We start from the raw sequence: 10319 nt of genomic DNA on the forward strand, positions 1-10319 counted from the left end.
TGGGTCGTGCCAGCTTGGGTCGTATTGAACCCTGGCTGTGGCGAAGCACGTTTCTAGGCCGAGTTTTGCGTCGATTCGCACATTTTTATGCCCTGTTGCGTGTGCGAAAAGGCTCGTCGCTTCTCATAGACCAAGCTGACCACGCTGCGAGCTCGCCGCAGCCTATAGTTTAACGAAAACGGACTCTCCGTGTGCCGTGGGACGTAATGTGGTACGTAATTCATTTCTCCTTCCGCTAGCCACCATACTCCCGCTTTCGCTCTGCTGTCGGCTATGCCTTGGCTCTGTTTCTAGCCGCGCGTTCGCGTTTTGCGCAGAAAAGCCGTAGCGCCGTCTGCGGACGCCGTTCTACTCACCGATGGCGCAACGTCACTATGAGATCATGATGTCAGTACTCCTCGATCGGAGGGCGGGAGATTTGAACTGCGCTAGAGGTACGCGGACGCTTCAGAACGCATTTTCTCTTAAATGAAGTCTCTCCTTGGCACGAAACAAGCGTTTCGAGGTTTCTGTGATGGTATTTCAACAGTCCACGTTGACTTAATAGTAACCTTTAGTGTCCCTTTAAGCATACGTGCCCAACATTTACACGTCTGCTTTCATGACGGACTCTCCTATGTTATCCTAGAAGCACTTCAGTGCTACGGTATATTACACAAGGTGTGCTAGAACATTGTGCGCGCGCCCGATTACATATATGAGCGTTGGTGGCATCAGGCTCGGTTTCTTGGCGTCATTAAGAATAAAGCCAGCTGCCTGGTGGAAAGCAATGGACAATTTTTTGAGTAATTGTATCACATGTAGTAGCGCGCACGTGTGTGTTAGAACAAAAAGTACTGAAATATTGGGATGAGTGCTTTGCGGAATATATTTTAGGTTATTTATTTATTTTTATTTATTTATTTATTTCACGTACTTTCAAGGCCCGAAGGCGTTACAGAAAGGAGTGGAGTCGAAAACAAAAGTGATGCAGTAAAAACACAAACAAAACGCATTAACAAAATATATTAACAAGAGGCATTCTGAACGGCGGTCTTGAAGTTGGTAGAGTCGGGCATGAGTGCGATTGATGCGGGAAGGCGATTCCAGTCCGTGCTTGTCCTAGCGATGAATGAGTCACTGTACCGGTTTGTACGGCACAATGGCTCCCCGACTTAAAGCCTGTGGTTAGTGCGGGCCGAAATATAATCAGACTGGGATACATAGCGCAAAAATTTTGACACAGGGACAAGCAGAACACAGGACGAGCGCTAACTTTCAACAATTGATGTATTGCAGCTGGTGAGTACATATATACTCACTGGGACGCCACTGCAATAGAACACACTGAAGGGAAGGAGGAAAAAGACAGTCATGTGACCATTATGCCCAAGAAATTCAAGCTCTTTCCTTGATAAAAATATAGACGGCGTGCTAACGCACTCTTGCGCAATGCGCTATGTATCCAGTAAATTTTTGCGCTATGTATCCCAGTCTGAATGTATCCCACCAACACGCCCAAACTTCTTCCCTGCCGAAATATAAGACGAAGGGGCAAGAAGGTTTTCTTTTAAAATTGGGTTCAATTGAAAAACTTTGTGAAAAAGGAAGAGACGTGAACATTTGCGGCGTGACGAAAGATCAGGTAGGTTAAGAGTTCGTTTCATTGAAAAGATAATTGCACAGCGAGAATAATTAGATAAGGCAAAGCGTGCACCGCAGTTTTGAATACTTTCTAGAGTAGAAAGTAATGACCACCGAGTCACATCCCAAATGGCTGAAGCATAGTCCAATTTGGAGCGAACTAAAGCTTTATTAAGAGTTCAGGGAAGAATGGGCAAAGCTAAAATTACGGCGCGTGTAACCAAGCATGCGATTAGCGTTATTAGTAAGATAGTCAATATGCGAGTGCCAAGAAAGGTTATTTGATATGTGAAAGTCGAGTTACTTGTAAGAGGTAAGTGACGCCACAGATGCACCATTAATAAACTACGTGTTCGTGGCAGTGTAACGAGATATTCGCATGGCCTTGCATTTATTTCAATTTAGTTGCATGCACCAATTAGAACACCACTCAGTTACGCGCTTAAGCTCGTCCTGCAGCCCTTGGGAATCGGAAGTATTAGTAATTTTACGCTAAAGAACAGAGTCATACGCGAAAAGCGTTATGGAAGAAGAAACAACGCAGTTCAGAAGATCGTTCATATGAATTAGAAAGAGTAGTGGACCCAGGACTGAGCCTTGAGGGACACCTGCTGGTACATTAGACATCGAAGAATTACAGTTATTAGCGTTTACAAACTGCGTCCGGTTAGAAAGAAATTTTTTTATTCATTCGAGTGCATTTACGTCCAAGTTAAGTTCAGCCAGCTTAAGCAGACGTAAATCATGGGTCACAGAGTCCGAGGCTTTGGCAAAATCAAAAAGTATACGCAGTCAATGTCGGTACCTAGATCAGAAATTGCTAATAGATCGTTAGTAAATGTTAGAGCTGTGTTTCACAGGAAGCGAACTGACGGAAACCATGCTGACAGTGGTTGAACAAGGAGTTTGATTCTAAAAACTCAGCCAAATGTGAATATTTTATAAGCTTGAGAATTTTACATGAAATGCTTGTTATTGAGATAGGCCTGTAATTGCTGGGTAAGTGTGTGTTACCTGATTTGTGAACTGGAATCACCATTCCCACGTACCAGTCGTGTGGAAGAACAGACTGCTGTAATGACTGAGTGAGAAGGTGCGACAAAATAACAGCAGAAAATACAGTAGTACACTTCAAAATTTTTGGATTCAGGCAGCCTGGGCCGGCAGAGGAGGACGTTTTTTAATTGTTAATTAGGCAGCGAACACCAACACAGTCAATAGCGATTGAATCCATGGGCGAAAAATCTGAATTGGATACAAGCAGTAATCTATGTGGCATCGCGGTAACATTGGAAGAAAACACATCATTAAACACAGTACAGCATTCTTCAGGAGCAACATGTTGATCATTGGAGTATGTTAATTGGATTATTTTGCTTGGAGTGCCGTTAATTATGGTCCAGAAGTTACCAGAATTAGTTTGCAAGATAGACGGAAGTGTAACCAAATAAAAATGCTGTTTCGCACTAGGGGCGGCTGCGTTGTAGTCACTTTCAGTGCGGTAGTTAGCGGACAAAGTAACGTCACTGCGTGAAGCTTTTGCGTGACGAAACAACCGATATTTTTTTTTGTTACGAAGTCGCTTCAAAAAGGGGTTGAACCAAGGGGACCGCGGCTTGCAAGCGATTTGCAGTACGAAACGTTCGATGAGTGGCAACAATTTATTTTTGAAAATGCAGCAGTTTTCTTCAACACAGCGCTGATCTCAATTAGCGATGAAAGAAGCTGCGAAATTTTCCATTTCAGCGGTAATGGAAGTCAAGTCGGCTTTGCTGTAATCACGGATGACCTTCGTAGTTTTCTTAGCAGGAGCCCGTGTGTTGATATGAAAAGTGAGTGCAAGGTGATCACTTAAGCCTTTTAAGTAGAGAATTGGGGGAATTGCGTCTGGGTTTGTAGTGAGAATCAGGTCTAGTACGTTAGATGAAGAGGCAGACACGCGCGTTGGTTTCAGTACAAGCTGGGTGAAGTGGAAGTCCTAACAAGTGTTTATAAACTGGGTACTCTCAGAAGACTGGGACGTTGCCGTGTCGTTATGCCAACTGATATCGGGAAAGTAGAAGCCACCAAGAAGAAAAAGGGGTGCGTTAGGGTATGTGACAACTAATTTGTTTAATGCGTCATGAAGGCCATCGCAAAGTGATGACGAAGCAGTTGGAGGGTGATAGCATGTGCAATAAATGACATCTCTGTTGTCGAGTACAACGCGCACGCAAAGACGTCCAAGTGGTGTTTCTATGGAAACTGAGTTCGAAGTTTGCGTTTCAGTAACTGCAATGAAGACACCTCCACCTGCAAACCATGATCGTAGCGCTAACATGAATACAGTTTCTCACAATAAAAAATTTCGCTATTTGTTATCTGAGCAGAGAGCCATGTTTCGGTGAGACATACGATGTCTGCAGCGCATGAATCAATCAGTGCGGACACTGCACCACGTTTATTTAGTAGATTTTGCACGTTACTGAAAAAACTGACATGTTGTTATTATATTGCGTAGGTGCTAGTTATGTCGAACCATTTCCGTGGTTCGACGTGCCGCACGTGGCATGTCGACTTCGCATACATTGTCAGCAGTAGAACAGTAAACGTAGCACTTCTTGTGCGAAAATTGCTTCTTTAGCCGTATTGAGTATAGCTGGCCTTAGCAAAATCAAGTAGCTGTTTCCTAGACTGGCGCGTTGCTCGGTAAAAATCTTCGCCTATTGTCTATTGTCTATTGTTAACACATCAAGAGGAAGCTTTAGCTCGGGCCCAACTCGAACGCGGCCCATTCAAATACATCTAAACGTAAAAAAACATTTTTTCTGAGATAACGCCTGGACCGATTTTAATGCGATTTGTTGCATTTGAGAGAGAAAGTTAAATTCGAGTGACTGCTGGTAGCAGAATTTCGATTTGGTCCTGAATATCGCTGAAAATTTTACAAATTTAACAGTCTGAAAAATATAGAAGCACGAAGTTTACAGATTCTTAGCTCTGCATAAAAACAGATATCGCGGTTCTGTAAACGGAATCATGTCATTAAAAGCGGACAAACTCGACACGTCATTTTACCCTTACAAAAATTTTTAGTAACATTTTATAAACCGTCTTGAGACAAATGTTACTAGAACCTATCGACATTCTGTAAACCGTCTTTAGACACCGTAACAACTTCCTAGTAACCTCCTACCGACTATTGGCCACCGATATTGAATTGAAAGTATGGATATAAAATGTCGATAGAATTCTTACAGACTGCTTATTATCTTATGTTGTTAGAAAGTGTCAACTGGGAAGCGACTATTTATTGACCACCTTTATACATCCTAACAACTTGCTAGTAACATCCTGTCGACTATTCGCCACAGATAGTTGACAGGATGTTACTAGGAAGTCGTTAGGATGTATAAAGGTGGTTAATAAATAGTCGCTTCACAGTTTTTAGGCAGTACATGAAAATTTTATTCAGAGGTAACTACTTTTGCAATTATATATTGCAAAAATAAGCTTTGATTATCTCTGAATAAAATTTTTATTTGCTTCCTAAAAACTGTGCAGCGACTATTTATTAACCACCTTTATATATCCTAACGACTTGCTAGTAACATCCTGTCAACTATCTGTCTGTGGCGAATAGTGATTGCCACGTGGCTAGGTGTGGCATGCAACAGAAGAAGACAGGTTTCCATTTGTGCTTGAACACATCCATTTAATATCCCCAGGCTAGTAAGGAGGACGAGTTCTCCAGCTGCCCTGGAAGTAGGCTGAAATGTTGCGTTGTGTAGTCTAGAAAAGAGAAGAAAAAAGGCAATATATTAGTTTTGCTACAGTGACATTGCAACACACCATGCATCTGTTTCTTAAAAAGGAAGTGCACAAGAGACAAGCTTTAAACCCTGTGAGGTCTAAACATCTCCACCTGTTTTGTGCAAAGTCCTAAAGATGCATGAAATGACTGAATTAGTGCATTAAAGCTGGGAGCGTGATGGATGTGCGTAACACCAACAGATGCATGACACATAAGCTCTATCATACCAATTGTCAAAAGCTGTAAATCAACTTCAGTTTAATGAACTTCGATATTCGTATTGTGACCAGTACATGGAAGTTTCATGAGTGAATTATCTTAGGAAAGGCAAGGTGCCAGTCAGAACTGTGCTGCAGCTTTGCTTGGGCACAGGTACATAGAAGAGTTGACTTTTGTGTTGCACTTAAGAACCACGAAATGATACAAGCAACATGTAAGCAGTTGAACAGGCATTACGGACGTTCTACAGCAAGATTAGAAAATGCCTTTGCTGTGCAGGCAGACATTGTCAAAGTGAGCTTGTTACTAAACATGTTCGCTTTCCACAAGACAGGATATTATATTATTAGTGCATTCATATGACCAGGGCCTCTATCACAAAAATACATATGCCAACAGTAATGACAATTTTCTAGTTATGGTGACAAAGCTTGCATTATAGTATGCTATTATAATCAGGTTAATAGCTATTTTAGCAGGAAAGAAAGGAGTATACCCTAAGATAGCACTGACATTGCCATGAAAGGAGTTTTGTTGAAAACTGCACAAAGAATATTAAGATGCTTCTTTGTGACACACATACCTACTATGGTGTTGACCTTCTTGGAATCCAACGGATCCTTCTGTGGAAGGCATTTGACAGCCACCCAAAAAAGGACCTCCCTTCAACGTCTTCTATTGAAAAAGGAGCGTTAAGGAGGTCCTCCGCGAAGTGAAAGCCTGAGTTGTTAGCATCCAGGCACAGCCTCTTCAGCATGCACTTTTCAACGTATACACCGTCACCGATGTCTACCTGTGAAAGAATACAACAACCACAGATTCATTTTATACACGTTTGATCAAGGAATGGTTAGGAAGTAGGGTAAGGTTTGCAAAAACGGATGTCGCTGCTTCTCGTTGATTCGGTTTAAAGAACAAAGCAGCCTTACGTATACCATACATGCATTGTACTGAGCTGTGTACTTTTACGTAAGACTAGAAAGTATTGGGAACTTCAATGCGAAAGAAAGACATGCATCTGCCTAGAACTAAGCAAATGTGTGCCACCCCTTGACACAGAGTGAGATCTGGCGCTGTTTTAGTGATTAGCAGACATTGAAAGCTTCAAGTCTCATTGAGTATTGGGCCAAGCTGTGCTCGATTAATGACGCACAAGTGCTCAAGAACTATCAAACAAGATGCAATTGTCTTCAAATACAATTCTGACTTCCCCTTGCAGACATGCAGTTTTCAATTTACTGACTGCACTTGGGTGTAAAGATTTTGTCTGACAGAGTGAATAAACCACATACACAAGCAGCATTCTCATAGTTAGCATAGTCTTTAATAGGTACTGATACCTTCAATTTAGAAAGCCCTGTATATTGGGCCTCATCAAACTAATTTCACAAAAGGTTTGTCAAGGTAGAAGCATAGAACTTTAGTCATTAGAAGACAGGTGAAATGAGTTAATTATTGCAATTATTACTGAAAATTAAATTTTAGACAGCTCTTCCCAATGAGAAATTGATGCAAGCAGTTTGTACATGCCACATAAGCATTTAGATATCAAAAATAGGTATTAGAGAAAACCTTCCCTTAGAGGTTCATTAGTACAAGCCGCCATGCCCTCGAGGAGACATAACTTCTTTTTCTGTAGGCAGAAAGACGCTCGAGTATTTTATTGAGACATATATGTGCCCATGCATATATGTCATCTCTGTTGTAAACCTTTTTTTCATGTACATGCAAGGTGTGTTTATAACATCTCATTGTGCACAAAATTTGCGTAATAATTTAAAGACCGCGATTTTGTAGCGATGCTATTCCTTTTCGCTATTCGTTAGTAGTCTGACCGACGCCCCGGCCCATGTTACGTACTGCAACTGCCGGCCGTCAGCGGTGGGCGAGAAGAGTGATATAGAATCGAGGGGTAAGTATCGCTACAAAATCGCAGTTGTTAAATTATTACGCACTGCCGTAACCTACGATTGCAAGAGCTGACATCTCGTTATTAAGATTTGGTTGGTCTGTGTTTCTTAAAGGCCGGCGTCTGATTGAAATGTCTAGATTAAAATTAAACCTCGTTATTGTAATATCGGCCTATATCCGCTCTGTAACATAGAAGACAAATACGCGAACACACTCAAGAACATAAACAATACACACAGGTTCTCGCGACGCGGACCTCCAAACCGAACTATATACATACAAAAATCTTCATACAAGCTTCTATCTGCTTAAGCGTCAAACATAGCAATCGTGTGTCAACGCGCGAAGCCCATGATACATCGACGCATACATTACACATGTACTGTACTTGCGGGAATGCCTATATAGCGAATAACTTCTTGCCAGGAAACTACCGAACGAACACCAACTTTCAATGTGTTTTCATAATTGTGTGCCCATTCAGGCATAGCAATCAAGGCGGGTAGCAGAATGCAAGTACGCTGTAACATCAGAGGAAGCTTTCGTGAAATTGCTTGCTAAATGTGCACAGCAACATGGCTAACATACGATAGGAAAGCGCTTTGCTCTAGCTAGTTACACAACGCTCATTACGTAAATCATAAGCTTCAAGAATGCGCGCAAGCGCCAAACTTGCTTACCTTTCAAGACTTGGCAAACGCTCCTTCGTCTAACAGGTACAGAGGCACCGACGTTTCTCTGGCGCAAGCACTCTAGAACTTCCGATGAACTCCAGCTCCACAAAAGCACAACCTTCAACAGTCTTCCAAACACTACAATTCGAAGCCCCAGTACCAGACTTTTCACGAGAGCGCGGGCAGGCAGCTCGGCAGAACAAAGGCAGCTCGGACGGGCGCTGTACTAGGGCACTCACTGACGACACTGGTGGATCGCTCGAAACACACGGCGAACTAATGGCTTTACACGAGTCCGGAGGGTTTGGGATGGTTACTGCACACGACAAGGAGCACGTTTTGTCTAGGCACTTCTAAAATATAACTCAAAGAGTTACTGCACACGACAAGGAGCACGTTTTGTCTAGGCACTTCTAAAATATAACTCAAATCCCACCTTACTGCAAGGAGCATTCACTACAACCAACGTGGTGTGTCGACCAAACAGATACTGCAGTAGCGCCACTCTGCGGTTTTTTATAAAAATGTATCTTAAATGAAAAAATTGCGTGTTTTTTTCCGAATAACATTTGATAGAGTCCTTTACTATATTTGTTTGGTCCAAAAGTGTGTACTTTGTACTTTGTGATACGAAGTTTAAGGAAATGTATATATAATAAAAACTAAGCGGATGTTGCCTTCAAGATTCGCAATTGCTTCAGGTGCATGCAGGTTGCAAAAGCACGGCCTTCGAGATCAGACTTTGTCACTCAAAGGAAGCCGTAGTGGGAGGCGGAGAGGCATTAGGCCCCAATCGTTGGGTTTACAGTGCCTAAGTAGGCTTCCTTATTTATAAAGAATATACGGGGACTTCAGCCGAACCATGAGCGAGCTATACAGACACACGCGGTACGATTCGGTGTCCGATCCGACGTGCGGCGCTGCATGCTACGGCATGAGCGGCGCGTAAGCTCCGCCCACATCCAGCTCCCCAGCTTGAGTTCATATCCACGTCGAGAAACGCAATATAAATAACTCTGCACAACACTGCTTCGCTTTACGCGAACGCTGTCGATAAAATTATGCTCCTGTGAGTGACAGAACACTTCACGACGGCGCGTTGTCCACTGACGGCTCCGCTATAGCCAGCGATAGGGCCGGTAGGCATAGCTAGGCGGACGTTGCAGCCGACGGCGCTTGCGATCCAGCCCGAGCTCGTCGAAGAGTGCTTAATTTTGCCAAAACAATTAACACTGTACACTTAGGTCGGCCGTAATTAAATACAATTGGTTTACTTGACGCAGTCGTTGCGAAGGGCAAACGTGCAAGCGAAGCGAGCGGCCTCCCTCAGATGGTCGGTGTGTGATGTCTGCTCGCGAAATGCCCTCGCGTCGCGGCTCCCGATCTCACCAGTAGCTTAGTGCTAGTGTACAAGGCGCTGGTTTGCATAACAGGCACACGTTCGAGATAATTTTACTGAACTGGTAACTATTTCATGTCAGAAACAAACTGCAGCAGGCAAGGAAAAAGAATAACTGCGAGAAACCGGCCAGCCAGCACCGCCTCCGTGGAGGGAACGTCAGAGAACGTCACATGCCAGCCGCGCTGCCATTGGCTGCGGCCAGACGACGGTGCAGTTGTCAGACACGTCGGACGACGAAAATCTGCCCGGTTTGTCGCACGCCGGACGTCCGATCCGGCGCTTCGGCACGGCAAAACACCTCGATTCGGGCTGCAGTTTCGGCGCGTCGGACGCCGGATCGGACACCGAATCGGACCGTGTGTCTCCCGCTTTAGTTGGCGAACACGAGCCGATCAGCACGCCGTCCGTGCAGCTCCACCTAGTGCTATGGTGCATGTCCTACGGGCTTCTTTGACACCTACTGAGCACAAATTCATGATCACCGCTCATATACACGCTTCCCATGGCACTAGCTGTCGTGTTTTCGAGAATACGTGCCCTCATCTTGAATTGGTGAGACCATATTTCCTCTTAGCGTCCGGTATTAGAAGCAATTTTTTTCTATGAACATTCTACTATCATCTGTTACTAGGAAGTTGATTAAAAATTAGGAAAACAGTTACTTTGAAAAAAATTTTTTTTTTAAAAAAAGCAGCCA

General features: G+C 43.4%; 1 long non-coding RNA gene across 1 annotated transcript; it reads right to left on the minus strand.

The window, feature by feature from the left end:
- Nucleotides 1-5296: 5296 nt before the first annotated feature.
- LOC142566720 (uncharacterized) lies at nt 5297-6354 on the minus strand. The gene is made up of 2 exons (XR_012825116.1): nt 6219-6354; nt 5297-5394 (listed from the first exon to the last, which is right to left on the minus strand). It is a non-coding gene; the product is annotated as an uncharacterized LOC142566720 (long non-coding RNA).
- Nucleotides 6355-10319: the final 3965 nt, after the last annotated feature.

Source organism: Dermacentor variabilis, unplaced genomic scaffold (genome assembly GCF_050947875.1).
Source record: "Dermacentor variabilis isolate Ectoservices unplaced genomic scaffold, ASM5094787v1 scaffold_13, whole genome shotgun sequence".
Classification (NCBI taxonomy): domain Eukaryota; kingdom Metazoa; phylum Arthropoda; class Arachnida; order Ixodida; family Ixodidae; genus Dermacentor; species Dermacentor variabilis.